Source organism: Hibiscus syriacus, unplaced genomic scaffold (assembly GCF_006381635.1).
Source record: "Hibiscus syriacus cultivar Baekdansim isolate YM2019G1 unplaced genomic scaffold, ASM638163v2 tig00002338_pilon, whole genome shotgun sequence".
In the NCBI taxonomy this organism is placed as follows: Eukaryota; Viridiplantae; Streptophyta; class Magnoliopsida; order Malvales; family Malvaceae; genus Hibiscus; species Hibiscus syriacus.
The window spans coordinates 1,321,743-1,337,356 of NW_024061926.1; the positions used below are offsets into that span (position 1 = coordinate 1,321,743).

The window sequence follows — 15,614 nt, forward strand, 5'->3', positions numbered from 1 at the left end:
AAATATTAATACAAATAGGATTAAAAATGAAACATGAAACATATTTATAACCCAAAATGAATAAATTTATTAAGATGATATGATTATAATTATAATAACCTATATACTTAAACTGTAATTTTCCTTAGAAATGTGTAAAACACGTAAAAGCAACTAGTGGTTGAACTAACACTACCATTTTCTTAAAAAAAAAATTATTGGAACCCATGGCAGTGCCGCATGGGGATGTTAATCATGCTTTAATTATTTGGAATACAACTCAAAGTGAGTTGTTGGTGATTATCAACTTAATGGACATTTTAAAAGTCAGAACCTCTCACCAAACAATTAATTCTCATATGTTATTCAATTATATTTTCAGAAAATTATTTTTAAACCCTAAAAGTTTGAAAAACACGGTAATAGGGAAATTCAAAACGGCAGAGTTTTAATTAATATATATAAATATATATATATATATATATGAAAATCAAAGGCTTGTTTAAGCCATATACTTCATTTGTTTTAAATGTTACAATATGAGAGGAGAGAGAGAGCAAAGTTCTCTCAAAGCTTCCCCGTTGGGGAAGAAAGAAATAAAAACGCCGCCGGCGTCAGTCATGGCGATTCACGGCGGTGACTGCGGCGGCGCACGGCGAACGGGGTAAACTCAAACACCAAAATATTTCTATCTTCACTCTCAACATATATCCTCAAGTAGATCGGCCTAAAAATAACCTTAACTCACTAGATCTGATATTTTACCTTTCGAATCAACAAATATCCGGTGACGATTTGAACTTCCCGATGGTCCTCCGATCAAGGTAAAAGCTATCTCCTTTTATTTATTTCGATTATTTGTTTGGATATGGCTCTCTGTTTTTTCTTTGATTTTTCTCTCTGCTCCAGACTTCTTTTTTTCTTCGAGTCGATCTTCCTTCTCCTTTAAAATGGTAACCGAATGATATGCTTTAGTGGGTAAGGTTGTTCCATTGATGATCGTTTAGTGGAGGATTAAGTTCCTCTTTTTTATTGTTTTAGTGGCATTTGAGTGGATTTTGTCTGATCCTTGAGTGTCTTGGTTGTTTTTGACGTATGCAATGACGCAGGTGGCCTTGTTGGTGTCTCGGCAGTGCTCGGCCGGAGCGTGCGGTGGTTGCTCATTCGCGAAGGAATGACGGCGGTGTTCACTGTTGCGGCAGTTGGAGAGGCTGTCACTGGCGGCTGCATCTAGCTTGAGAGTAAGCTAGGGTTTTGAACACCCTAGTTACAATGGGTTTGGTCCAATCCGGGCCTGGTACTGGGTTTGAGTTGTAATCTGATTTGGGTCAGCTGTTATCTTCAAGTCTTGGGCCAAAACCGGGACTGGGTATTGTATTGGACTGTTGGGTTTATAGTGTACCTGCAAATATTGTAAAAATAACAATTAATAATAATAATAATATAATTATAATTATAATTATGATTATAATATTTTTTTCAGCTCGGTTAAAAACGAGTGTCTATAATTGTCTCTTTGTCTATTCTTGTGTTAACAAGAATAGGGCAAAGATAAAAAACACAACGAGTTTTTGTTCAGTTTTTTTTTTGTTTAGCATTTGATTTGGATATCTTTCATTGGAAAATGTTGATCTTTCGAGTGATACGTTGCTTATTCGAAGTGTGGTGAATCGAGCAAAGGAAATGTTGAGAGCATCTTGCCTGAAGGACTTATGGTGGCCTGAAGGCTCAGTTTTTTAAATATAATCTGAAAATATCTTGTACTAAAGGTCTTATGGATGGTCCCAAGGACTTAAAAATAAAGAAACCCCGAAGGTTTAGTTTCTTAGATCTCATTTGAAAACATCCTGCACTGAAGGTCTTATGGATGACCCGAAGAACTTAAAAATCAAGAAACTCCCGAAATCTTAGTTTCTTAGATCTCATTTGAAAATATCTTACACTGAAGGTCTTATGGATGGTCCGAATGACTTAAAAATCAAGAAACCCTTGAAGGCTTAGTTTCTTAATTGTTACCAAGGAACCTACATATCACGATGGTCCCTCAAGTGTTCATCAAGTTTGTCATCAAGGAACCCCTACATATCACGATGGTCCCTTAAGTTTTTCATTAAGAAACCCCTACATATCACGATGGTTTCTCAAGTTTGTCATCAAAGAACCCCTACATATCACGATGGTCCTTCAAGCTTGCCATCAAGGAACCCCTTAAAATCAGGCTTAGTTTCTAAAAATATTGTGTTTCGAGCGAAACTATCTCAAGCGAGATAAAATCTTCTGTTTCAAGTGAAACAATCTCAAGCGAGATAAAATCTTTTGTTTCAAATGAAATTGTCTCAAGGGAGATAAAATTTGTTTCAAAGGAAACTGTCTCAAGCGAAACTGTCTCAAGCGACACTAAATTTGTTTCAATGGAAACTATCTCAAGCGAGATAAAATCTTTTGTTTCGAGGAAAACTATCTCAAGTGAGATAAAATCTTTTGTTTCAAGGAAAACAATCTTGAACGAGATAAAATCTTTTGTTTCAAGGAAAAACAATCTTGAGTAAGATAAATCTTCTGTTTCAAGGAAAAACAATCTTGAGTGAGATAAAATCTTCTTATTTCGAGTAAAAAAATGTCTCAAGCGAGACAAATGTTGTTTTAAGAAAAACATGTAGTGAAATGAAATGTCTTGTTTTGAATAAAACCTGTCTCAAGCGAGACAAATCTTGTTTTAAGAAAAACAATATTGAGTCAAATGAAATGTCTTCCTTCAGGTAAAACAGTCTCAAGTGAGACAAAGTCAGTTTTAAGAAAAATAATCTACAGTGAAATAAATCATCTGTATTAAATGAGGTTGTATCAAGCGAGACAAAATTTCTATTGGAAATGTTGAATTTGAAGATGATTGCTCCCTCTTGCCGAGGATGTCTTGTTGTCCTTTACTCTCAATTTTTTCCTGAAAGATCCGTAAAATGTAGTTGAATGCAACTATCCTGATGATGGATGTTTGATGCAAAGATGCAAATTCATGTATGCATGTTCTTCTTGATTAATAACAGTGAAAATGTGCTCAAGCAATCTTGGTTCTCTTCTTGATCTGTTCGTCTTCATTCTTCTCTCACACCAAGGTGTACCCTCACATTTCTTTGCAAACATCTGCTTTTCTTGGCTCCCTAACATTCAAATTCTTTGCTCCAATTTAGGATTTTGAGCTCCTAGGTCTGAGGGACCTCTTTCAATTTCTAGGCTAAACTCTCCAGAGAGATTATCCTGTTTGAAAATATTTTCTCTTTTTATTTTCAAAATATGGAAATTCGTTAAAGAAAAATGTCATTATTTTAGGCTCACAATTGAAGTAAATCACAAAACATGAGTTCAGTAAATATCAAGAGAATCAACAGCTCTTTTAATCTTTCAAAGTTATACCTCTTTGACAAGTGTCAAAATTGATGGGTTGGTTTCAGGTTAGCTCCTTAAAGTTTCTAAGGTTTCAATCATCGAAATGTTGTTTCTTGTTTGGTCCTTGTGAACCTTACGACATGCCCTTTTTTTTGGCTTGGCATTTTAATCAGATGCGGACAAAATGACGTAACCAACATAATCAATCACTAAACTTTCTAGAAAACTTATGTTTCAGTTCTCTGAAATCTTCTATTTGTTCAAGCTTCGTAGACTCATCTAACCAAGGTAGTGCAGAAATATCGATCTAAAAATGAAATTTCTGAGTGCTCGTGTGAAATTGACTATAACATGTGTTCCTTAACTCCCTTAGTCTATCTTTACCGAAACTCCTTATTTATAAAATTTGCCATGGTCTGGCTAGCTGAGATCAACTTTATTGTAATTTGCCTTTATCAGGCTAGCTGAAGGGTTCATCTCATCACAAAGTCTTTGACTTGACAATCACAGTGGAGCATACACCGAATTGCCAAGTATCCGATCAAGGTCATGGTTTGAATATAATCTATTCATAAAGGCAGTGCTTTCGATTTTCCTCTATAACCAATTGCCTTAGTAGAATAACTCAGCTTTATTGTATATAATAGTATAATAAGCTAGCTGAATATTATCCATAAAGCCGGGGCTATTAACCAATTGCTCAAGAGGGACAACTCAAGCTTTATTGTATATATATATAATATTATAATCTGGGTACACGGATCAATTTCTTAAGCTTGTCAAGAAAAACCTGTTATAGTCTAGGTGTTGTTGAAAGTCAGAAAATCTCATCTTTAGAGTTCAATTTCCAAGCAACTGACCCAAACCAGATTCACCTACTCGACTTTTCCATTTGCGAAGATTAATATCACTGAACATCTTCAACAGAAGTGTAGTCTAGGAAGTTTTGCAATGTCATACACAAGAGATGCCCCCATGTTGTCCGCTCCTATTCATACCTGAACGCCAAGCCTTTTGATCATTTCCTCATGAGAGGAGAAGGCTAAAGTGGTCCCTACAAGAGAAGTGTATGGGATTCGAGTTTATCATCTGTGGTAAGGTCAAGGGTCCTTGTTTTACCAGTTTTCAATCTTGTCATTTTGTCAAAGATCTATAACTCTGATTCTTAAAAAATCTTTTAATCAAAATGATATTCAAAGAATTTCTGAAAATTACTCATTGCTCATAACCTCAGAAGGTAGCATTTTACTTAAAATGTTTAATTGTTAAGTGACTTACAAACTTTTTAATGAAAAGAGAAAGAAAATAAATTCAAACAAGACAATATGTGAGTGAATTAAAAGTTCATAGTGGTTGCAATGATTTTTCTTAGTTTGCATCAGAATGCCCTATCATTCTTCGAATGTCCATGCCCCTGAATCGATTAAGTGTTGAACCTTGCGCTTCAATGCCCCACAATTCTCAGTAGTATGCCCCGAGCTTCCCATGTGGTAGCTACATACTGCATTAGCATCATGCCTCTCAGGAAATGGGGGTTCTTTCGGTTTAGACCTAACTGAGTCACGAGATTCTTCTCAACTAGTACTGGGAGCAGCTCTTCATATGTCACCGGAATTTTACTAATAGGGGTTTTCTCTCGGGTCATTTTATAAGGTTTGGCCCTACGATTACCTGAATAAGAATTCATTGTATTGACATCGACTCCTTTCTTAACATCGGTACTGTCAGAGTTTCTTATCTTGTCATTCATAATGGCATTCTCGATTAATTCCCCAGAAATGACCAGGTCGACAAAGTTCTTGGTAGCATTTCCTACCAGATGCCACAGATATGGAGCCTTCAAGGTATTCACAAAGATAATTGTAGCCTCATTCTCACACAACAGGGGTTGTACTTGTGATGCCACATCGCGCCATCTTTGGGCGTACTACATGAAGGTTTCGCTGTGTCGTTTTTCCATTTTTTGTAATGTCCACCTGTCAGGTATCAGGTCAGTGACGTGACGATACTGCTCCAAAAATGCTCGTGCCGAATCTCTCCATGATTTGATTTGGGATCTGGTCAACAAATTGTACCATTTGACCGTCGTTCCAGTAAGACTATCCTTGAAGCAATGTATCAGAAGCTTCTCATTTTCAGTGTAACCTGTCATTTTCCTGCAGAACATGATGAGGTGGGCCGATGGGCAAGTACTTCCGTTGTATTTTTCAAAGTCTGGTGCTTTAAACTTCTGGGGTAATATGAGGCCAGGAACCAAGCTTAGATCCCTTGCATTACTCCCATAGAATGTATTGACCATCTCCTTGGATTTTACCATCTCTTCTATATCTTTCATTATTTGGATAATCTCTTTATTTTCAGCTAATTCATTTTAGTTCGAGACCTCAATATTAACACAATGTTCACTTAGCTTCAGCCTAGAAGTAGAATGACAGTCAATGGGGAATGAAGCTCCAGTATTATATTGTGGGTTATGGATAGTGAAGCAGACTAGTAATCGGATTCCTTGATGAGCAGAGATGTGCTCAGGAATGTGAACAGGTGTGAAACCGGATGATGTATGGGGTCTTTCACAGTGGTCTTTCCAGTGGGCAAATGTCTCCTAAACATTTCTTCCACATTGTTCAACGGATCTAGCTGAGAGTTTGCAATATTAGCCTCAAGTTGTGCTAACTTATTCTTCATTTCTTCTTGCATATCTTTCTGCTCTCTCTCAATTCTTGCTAACTTATCCTCTATTTCTTTAGTTATTTTCTTTCGTCAATAATGATAAGCACTCTTGCTACCAGTGTGAATTCGAATCACTGCGATCGAAAACCTTATCTTATTATCATTACTTTAAAGAATGAACACTTTAATGCATGATTCGATAATGTATTGATGAATGCAAGTGTCATGCAAAATGAATGTATGCAGAATGTAAATGCAAAAGGTGTTAATTCCAAAAGTGACCACCATAGAACAACCTTCATTTAGACCACAAGATTTCATTACACCATGTAGTCAAAATACAATTGTGATTCTTCATTTCCTTGAATTGCACTCTTCAAGAAATTGTACCCAAAAGTTGTCGGCGTATTTTATCACTTTTGATGATGTCGGATGTCCTTAAATTGAATCTTGAAACCTTCATCTTTACTTTCAATACAAAGTGGTCTTCATACCTTTGTGAAGGGTCTTCTCTTCCTTGGTATGATTGTATCTATCTTCTGTGGAAACATCTCGGTCCTGACGCTTTTAAAGGTAACCTTCAATCAACTTCAAACTTCTTCATTCATCAGATCTCTTTCTCCGTATATCTGTCTTCAATCAGTTTCAGATTTCTTCATTCATCATATGTCCTTTTTCATGAATCATTTAAATGTCTTTGGATCTCTCGATTTTGATTACATGATTAAGAATTTCTTGCCTCATTATGACTATCCTTCTTATTAGTCAATCACTTGTGAATTAATACATTTAGATGACATGAAGATGCAAATGTAATAAATCCAAAATAAAAGAGACATAAAACCAAAAAGGGTTAGTACACATAATATAATGAACAAAATAATAAATATCGACATAAATAAAACCTACCCTCACATGCTGACTACCCAATCATGCTTAGTAGAACCTACCGAACATGATATATACCCCCATGCTTTGTCATTCATAAAAAAAACCTAACCGCATGGTATCTAATTTATTATTCAACAGAATTTAAAACAAAAGGAAAGATTCATAAACGCTCATCCTTTGTGTACACTTCTACTGACGAATAGAGGTTCGGTATGACTATACCTATGGTGATCGTTCTACGGTTCACTATATGTATAGTTTCGTCTCTAACATAAAAAGGTACTCTAATTATCCTTGATTTCGGTGCCCCATTGGGCTGCCAAACCCTTAATCCTAACCCATTATAGGCTTAAGTGGATCGAGTTCAATTGGAGAGGATACATTCCCTTATGCCTATGCGGAGAATAAATTCACATGAAGACATAAGGTATATGAATCCCAAAGGTTACTTGCTAGGCCTACACGGAGAATAAATTCTAACGAAGGCGTCGCTTTCACCCCCACTTAGAAAGGGTTTAGAGCTTGGTATAGAGTTTATGTTATACAAATTCCCGTGATGTGTGTGTGGAGGAACCCTTTGACTTGAAAGAAAAACGAAACCTCTCAACAAAGACTTGGACATATCTGAAAGAAAAAATTAAATGTTAATATGACAATAAAAAATGAACCAATTAAAAACTTCAATAAAAGGATCATAAGTTAACTAAAGACTCGAACTCATAATTTCCACCAAACGATAATGTGTAAATGACTTACAGACTGACTCTAAAAAAAAGTCTCAGTGGAGTCGCCAAGCTGTCGTAACCATTTTTCGGCGGAACAATCATTTAATTGTTTAAAAAATAGTTACGATTTTTAATTTTGGGAAAATGGGTGATTTTGAATTAATTTGGAAAGAGTAGCCATCAGCCTTTGGGTTAGGTAGGTCGAATACCTAAAAAACGTCTTTTAAAAATAATTTTAAGAAAAATTATTTTTTAAGACAAAAATTGGTATGCGTTTACCAAAAATTCGATTAAAGCGGGTTCAGGAGTAGGTTACGCGTGGGGAAGGATTAGCACCCCCACAGTGCCCAAAATTAGTACTGTTTTGCTTACACGTTGTCGTAAAAATGGAAATCCTGAGTCAAATATAAAGTTAAAATATGATACATTTATTAAAATTTAATTAATTTACTTTGAATTAATTAATTAAAGAAAATCCTTTAACATGATAAAAACATAAACCTAAAAGATTAAAATAGCATAAATAGAAACCTAAAAGATTTAAAAAAAACATTTAAAGACTAAAATGGTATTTATAGAAATTAGAGAAACCTAGTAAGTATTAAAAAAACTAAAAAATGGTAAGGACTAAATGGATAATAAGCCTAAACATTAATTACTATGATGGTGACTAAAATGAACTTAATCACTAATTAAAGTGCAAAACAAAATATTTATCCTAAACCTATTAATGAACAAATAATAATCTAAATAAAATATGAATTAATTTTTTTTATCAAAAATGAAACCAATAAAAACGTAATATGATGATCAACAAATAATACACAAAATTAATAACTAAAATCTAAATATTTAAACATATAAAATATTAATACAAATAGGATTAAAAATGAAACATATTTATAACCCAAAATGAATAAATTTATTAAGATGATATGATTATAATTATAATAACCTATATACTTAAACTGTAATTTTCCTTAGAAATGTGTAGAACACGTAAAAGCAATTAGTGGTTGAACTTAACCTATAAGCATTAAATATTTGGAATACAACTCAAAGTGAGTTGTTGGTGATTATCAACTTAATGTACATTTTAAAAGTCAGAACCTCTCACCAAATTCCATGTGATGTATAAACAATTAATTCTCATATGTTATTCAATTATATTTTCAGAAAATTATTTTTAAATCCTAAGAGTGTGTTTGTATCAAGGATTCTATCATTCCCGGCCTTCATTTTTTTTCCTGATTAAAGATGCCCATGTTTGGTTGGGTAAGATTCCCAAGTGAGGGTAATCTTTCAATACCAACCGTATATATTGGGGTGTTTATTCCTGGGAATATTATTCCCACATGAATCTTAGGTATTTTTTCATTCCCGTGTTAAGGGCTAAAATACCATTCGTTTTCCCGTTTGTCTCTGCATATCTTCTTCTCCGAGCTTGCCTCTGTGAAAAATTTCATTTTCCCATTCTCCTGGTAAGATTTTTTCTCACTCCCTTTGTTTTATTTTCTCAGCAGTGAAATTCATCGTTTTATATGAAATCTGAGCTTGTTCTGTTTTCTGTTTTCGTTCGTGTTATATGATTCTATGGCTTCAGCAAACACGTTTTGATTCATCATCACCTTCTTCTTCTTTTTCCTAATCTCTTATAATATTCACCTTCTAGACGTAGACTCAAAATCAAATCTTTTGCATATAAAAATGAAGAAAATGCTTTTGCGATAGGCTTGATTCCTTGGCAAGTGATTTATGTTAGTTTTATGTTTACCTCCTTTTTCTGATTTTAGGTTACTGTCGAATTTTGGTTTGTAGTTAAGGATTACCCATTTTGGGAAATTTGAAGTCTTGATCTGCTTTTTGTTTGCTAATTTTTCATTTATGAGCTTTGGGAATGTTATGTTACAGTGGTTCTTGATTTGGGTTTAGATTTGCTTGTTATTCTTTGTCAAGTTCTTGTTTTTACAATTTAGGGATCTATTGTTGTTGTTGATGTCTCTGCTTGGTTGTTGATATGCAAGTAAACCCAAATTTGAATTCAGATTTGTACTTTCTTAATAAGATATTGAGTTGAGCTGTTGTTGTATTATGGAACACCCAATCTCACAAGAGGTAGCTTTTGTGTGATAAAATTGTAAATACTTTCGGCTCGAATCAGATGATACCTCACATGTCAAATTCGAGCCTCCGTACCCGAGCACTATGTCCATTTCTATGTGCACTATAACTCTGTTGATACTTGAATGAAGATTGCCATTTCTATATGAATATCCGATTTGTATGCCAGGAAGTATGTTGAGTTAGGTAATGACCTTTTCACCGTCCTTGACGTAAAACCTGGAGAACGATCAAAATCACTAGACAAAGGGACTATATTATCGTGTCAAATCTGAAGCTTCTTATGCATTTATGTTGTTGGTTTTCCTTGTTTCGTGTTTCCGCTTGTCTCAGCGGCAATTGTAAAAAGTGTCTAGTGTTCATGTTTTTGTTACTTATGCATTTATGCTGTTGGTTTTCCTTGTTTCGTGTTTCCTCTTGTCTCAACGGCAACTGTAAAAAGTTTGTCAAGTGTTCACGTGCTTGTTACTCGAAACATAGGTTATCACTCTGTATCTATTTTGTGATTTTGTTCTTATTTTGCAGGATTGAGCAATCTCTCTGTCTCAGGTTGGAGATTATTCTCTCGAATTGGTTAAATTATTTCTTTGTATTCAACTTTTTAATTGAAAATCATGTATGCCTTAATCGAACTATGACAACACAGATTGCGGAAGCAGTGACCCTGATATCAAACAAGAGATAGAGAAGCAATTTATGGACCTTCTGACGGAGGAGTTGAAGTTGCAGGAGGCTGTTGCCGAAGAGCATTCCCACCATATGAATATCACCTTTGGTGAAAAGAAAAGGGTGGCTTCCTAGTACCAAAATGCATCGCAGCCACCGAAACCTGTAAGGAAGAAAGAGAGCGAGCTGAGGCCTCGCTAATTAGGGAGAGGAAAGTTACGACATTGTGGGAGCAACGAGCTCGTCAAATGGGTTGGGGAGGGGAATAAACATTGCGTGTGGTCCATTCAATTATCCTAGGATAGAAAGATTCTTGCAAACAGACATCGTTTGGTTAAATCTTGTTAGGGCAAAAGCCCCCAGAATCTCTCCCTCCCTTCTATATTTTCAACTGTTTTAACTGTCATACTATACTATTGTGTGGGTATATATATATTTATATTTCACATGTAATCAAGTGTTATATGTACTGAAATTATGTTTATAAATGTTTTCAACATCCATACAAACACGATGAGTTCTTCGATCACAATAACTGTCATATACATGGCTCTAGGGGGAATGCATCAAATCCACATTTCCCATCCATCAACATGGTCTCGTTATACTGCTCCTGCATTAGAGAATGCATTTTTTTAAAGAACTTGTGTTCATAACAACTAAGTATATTTAAAACATGCACAACAGAATCAAACTGCAAAAGCATTCTCATACCAGGTTAATCATGGAACTCATTATGATGTCTAAGGATTCAATATATATTTTGACCGATATTATTTAGTGGCTTTGTTTGCTCGAAGAGGAAGTCTTCATCAGACCTCAATCTCGTTTCATTTATGAAGCATATTTTTTCAAATGTGGATTATAAGTATTAATTGCCCATTTTACATTGCTGATGAAAAAGAACTGGTTTAATGCTGAAGCAATGGAACACTATTGCGAGAGTCTTAATTTCTCGGCAAGTGATTTGCATTAGTTTTATGTTTACAATATTGAGATTATATCTCTTGATGAACCTTTATTTATGTGATTGATTATATCTTAAATGTGGATGTAGATCAGCATATATTGATGAAAGAAATTAACTGTATAGTATGTTCAAAGTTTGGCCTCTGTCGGTTTTTGTATGTTCGGAGAGAAATTACAGGTTGAGAAACATGAATTATTGGGTTGCTTGCTTTTCGTAATCAAGAGTTGAGTACAAATCAGATTAGGACTGAGTATTAATAATTTTATTAAAATATTAGCAAATATAATGATGAATGACGGTAAAATATAAAATTATAAATAATATGATTTTTAGTGTTATATTTTCTTACTTATTTGAATTATGATTTTGTAATATAAATTAATGAGATAAATAATAATGATAAAGTATGCAGAATTAAGTATAAGCATAAAAGAAAAATAAATAAATTATTGTATATAGAAGATATAATAAATATTATATCGTAGATAACAAAAATAATTTACATCTTTTTATTATTATAAATATCTATGAAGAATTTTCACAATGTAAACATTTAGTTAAATGTTGATATAAAATTTTAATATATTTTTACATAAATTATGTAAAATTTAATATTAATTAAAATTAAAATAATGCATGATATATTTAAATACTCAAGTAATATATTATCAACAAATAGAATTTTTATATAAATAATTTTTATTTAAATATTTAAAATTTCACTTGTTAAAAAAACAAATATAGAACAAGAACAATTTAGTAAAATATACATTCTAGTAATCTTTTATTCCTTCAACCAAACACTGAAATCTTATATTCTTGCCAAACCAACCAAACACAGTAATGTAACATTCACATTAATCCTATTCCTTGATAATTTTTTATCTTACATTCCGTGAACCAAACGCACCCTAAAAGTTTGAAAAACACGGTAATAGGGAAATTCAAAAACGGCAGAGTTTTAATTAATACACACACATATATAATGAAAATCAAAGGCTTGTTTAAGCCATATACTTAATTTGTTTTAAATGTTACAATATGAGAGGAGAGAGAGAGCAAAGTTCTCTCAAAGCTTCTCCGTCGGGGAAGAAAGAAATAAAAACGCCACCGGCGTCAGCCATGGCGGTTCACAGCGATGACCGCGGCGGCGCACGGCGACCGGGTTAAACTCAAACACCAAAATATTCTTATCTTCACTCTCAACCTAGATCCTCAACTAGATCGACCTAAAAATAACCTTAACTCACTAGATCTGATATTTTACCTTTCGAATCAACAAATATCCGGTGACAATTTGAACTTCCCGATGGTCATCCGATCAAGGTAAAAGCTCTCTCCTTTTATTTATTTCGATTATTTGTTTGGATATGGCTCTTTGTTTTTTCTTTGGTTTTTCTCTCTGCTCCAGACTTCTTTTCTTCAAGTCGATCTTCCTTCTCCTTTATAATGGTAAACGAATGATATGCTTTAGTGGGTAAGGTCGTTCCATTGATGATCGTTTAGTGGAGGATTAAGTTCCTTTTTTTATTGTTTTAGTGGCATTTGAGTGGATTTTGTCTGATCCTTGAGTGTCTTGGTTGTTTTTGACGTATGCAATGAAGCAGGTGGCCTTGTTGGTGACTCGGCAGTGCTCGGCCGGAGCGTGCGGCGGTTGCTCATTCGCGAAGGAATGACGGCGGCGTTCACTGTTGCGGCAGTTGGAGAGGCTGTCACTGGCGGCTGCATCTAGCTTGAGAATAAGCTAGGGTTTTGAACACCCTAGTTACATTGGGTTTGGTCCAATCCGGGCCTAGTACTGGGTTTGAGTTGTAATCTGATTTGGGTCACCTGTTATCTTCAAGTCTTGGGCCAAAACCGAGACTGGGTATTGTATTGGACTGTTGCGTTTATAGTGGACCTGCAAATATTGTAAACATAACAATTAATAATAATAATAATTATTATTATTATAATATAATTATAATTATAATATTTTTTAAGTCCGGTCAAAAATGGGTGTCTACAATACTTTTGTTAAAATTGAAATAACTGATCAAATAAAAAAATTTGGGTTAACTAGTTGGTTAACCGTTAATAAATTTTTTAAACTTCAGTTATTAGTTTGTTTGGTTCAAAATTGGTTAATTAATCGAATTAATTAATATTAAATATATATATATATATATATATATATATTAGTTATATATTACTTAGCTTTAAGGGTGTTTAAATTTCGGTTTTAACTAAATTATCTGGCCAAATTAATCAAATTATCTAAAAATATTAAATATTAAATATATAATTTATATATTATTTATAAATTTCGGTTAATTAAGTTAACCAGCCGAATTGATCGAACTTTATTCGTAAAAATTTCTGAAAAAATTTCTATTCGATTAATGATTAATAAAAAGGTTTTGCTTACTGAATTTTAGATAATTTGGTCAGTTAATCGAACCAACTGATTGAACAACCCTAAATATATAGATTCCAATTTGGAGAATGGGAGATGCTTGTCTTGCCACACTTATCAAATTCGCCTAATGATAGTTTTTATTCTTAAATTTATATAAAAAAGTCATTTTAATCCTTAATATTTTGTAATTTTTTATCACTGAATTTCTATTTTTTTATCAAATTAATTTAACTAATAATAGAGTAATAGAATTGTTAAACTGACGTAATATATTGTCTTTGTCAATATCGACACTAATTATTTTTTTCCTTTGCAAAATTAAAAAAAAAACATTTAAACATAATAAAAATATTTTAAAAATGTAGAAGAATTTATAAAATATATTGAGATTATTGAAATTTGAAAAATTTATAAAAATAAGTATAATAAATTATTAAAATAAAAGTATATTTAAAAAAATCGGGTCAAAGTATCATTAGACATCAAATTTGCCAAAACAAAGTATTCTGAAAGTGCTTCGTTTAAATTAATAAAAACAAAGTGCTTCGTTTGAAGGAAGATAATTTATATTTTAATATTTAATGTTGTTAATCATCATATTATAGATTTGTTATATTTTGATAGATGACCTCCCAAAACTACCAAGTCTTCATAAGATATTATCTATGAAAGCTACTACTTCTCCATTAACCAATGTCTTCAATCGGACGTCTCTACTTACCGGGGTCATTAAGAAACTTACATCCTCCGCGTACAGACCTTCACGTTCGACACAATACAAAAACAAGACCTTTGACAAGTCAGCTTGACCTACTAAAGCGAATTCTAAGATCTTACAACCAAATTTATTTACGGCCATTTTAGTTTTGATTTTGAAAAGTGCAGTAAAAAATTACTTTTAAAAATGTTTTTGAAGAGTGCAGTTTAAAATCTAGTTGTTTGGGATTACCAGTAAAATGTGAGTTTGAAAAGATAAATATTCATTTTAGACATTATGGTGTAAATTAAAATTAAATAATTTAAGATAAAAATATAATTTCACTCCAAAAGTGATTTTCCATCACAAAAGCTAAAAACTTAGCTTTTGAGGTTAGGTTGAAAATCACTTTTAAAATCACGATTTTAAATCAATTTTTGAGTGTTCGACATTGCTTATGGGGTGAAAAATCTTTTTTCCATTGTCCAAAGCATTCCCAAACTGGCATAATATTGACCTATAAATAGCCATAATTACTTTATGTTTGACACCATCAAATTAGAGTCACTATAAATACATGTCAAAACACACTCTTCTTTCATACCCTCATGACAACTCTTTCTCATAGAGAAACATAAACCAAATCATCTTTTACTGGCTGTGACTCTTTATTCGAATCAAAAGGGGTGAATCACCAACGACCAATGATACCATTTTTTCCCCATCAACAATTGATGCGGTGAGCATAAACAACTTCTGATCTTCGAATATGAGTTGAGAAATAGATCCCAAAATCAAGACGACCAAAGCCAGAACAATCAAGCTAGTCTTTCTTCTTACTCCTCCCATAATCCCTTAAATCAATCATTCCTTGAACCAAATTATAACGAAGAGCTACATTGAAACATCGCGGTCTAATAGATAATGAATCATTTTTGGCCTTTTATGACGCTTTTGACCACCCTTGTAGACAATTTTCCCAACTAGAATACCACCAAAATCTTGATCTAGATGAATAAAACTCATATGCACAAGCTCTAATTTTCAAAACAGAGGGTCTCGTCAACAAGAATAGACCATTCCTTGCCTGATGCCCCCGTGGTTAAGACACTC

General features: G+C 33.4%; 1 long non-coding RNA gene across 1 annotated transcript; it reads left to right on the forward strand.

The window, feature by feature from the left end:
- The first annotated feature begins 499 nt into the window (after positions 1–499).
- On the forward strand, positions 500–1,220 carry LOC120144985. The gene is made up of 2 exons (XR_005518097.1): positions 500–803; positions 1,089–1,220. It is a non-coding gene; the product is annotated as an uncharacterized LOC120144985 (long non-coding RNA).
- The last annotated feature ends 14,394 nt before the right edge of the window (positions 1,221–15,614 follow it).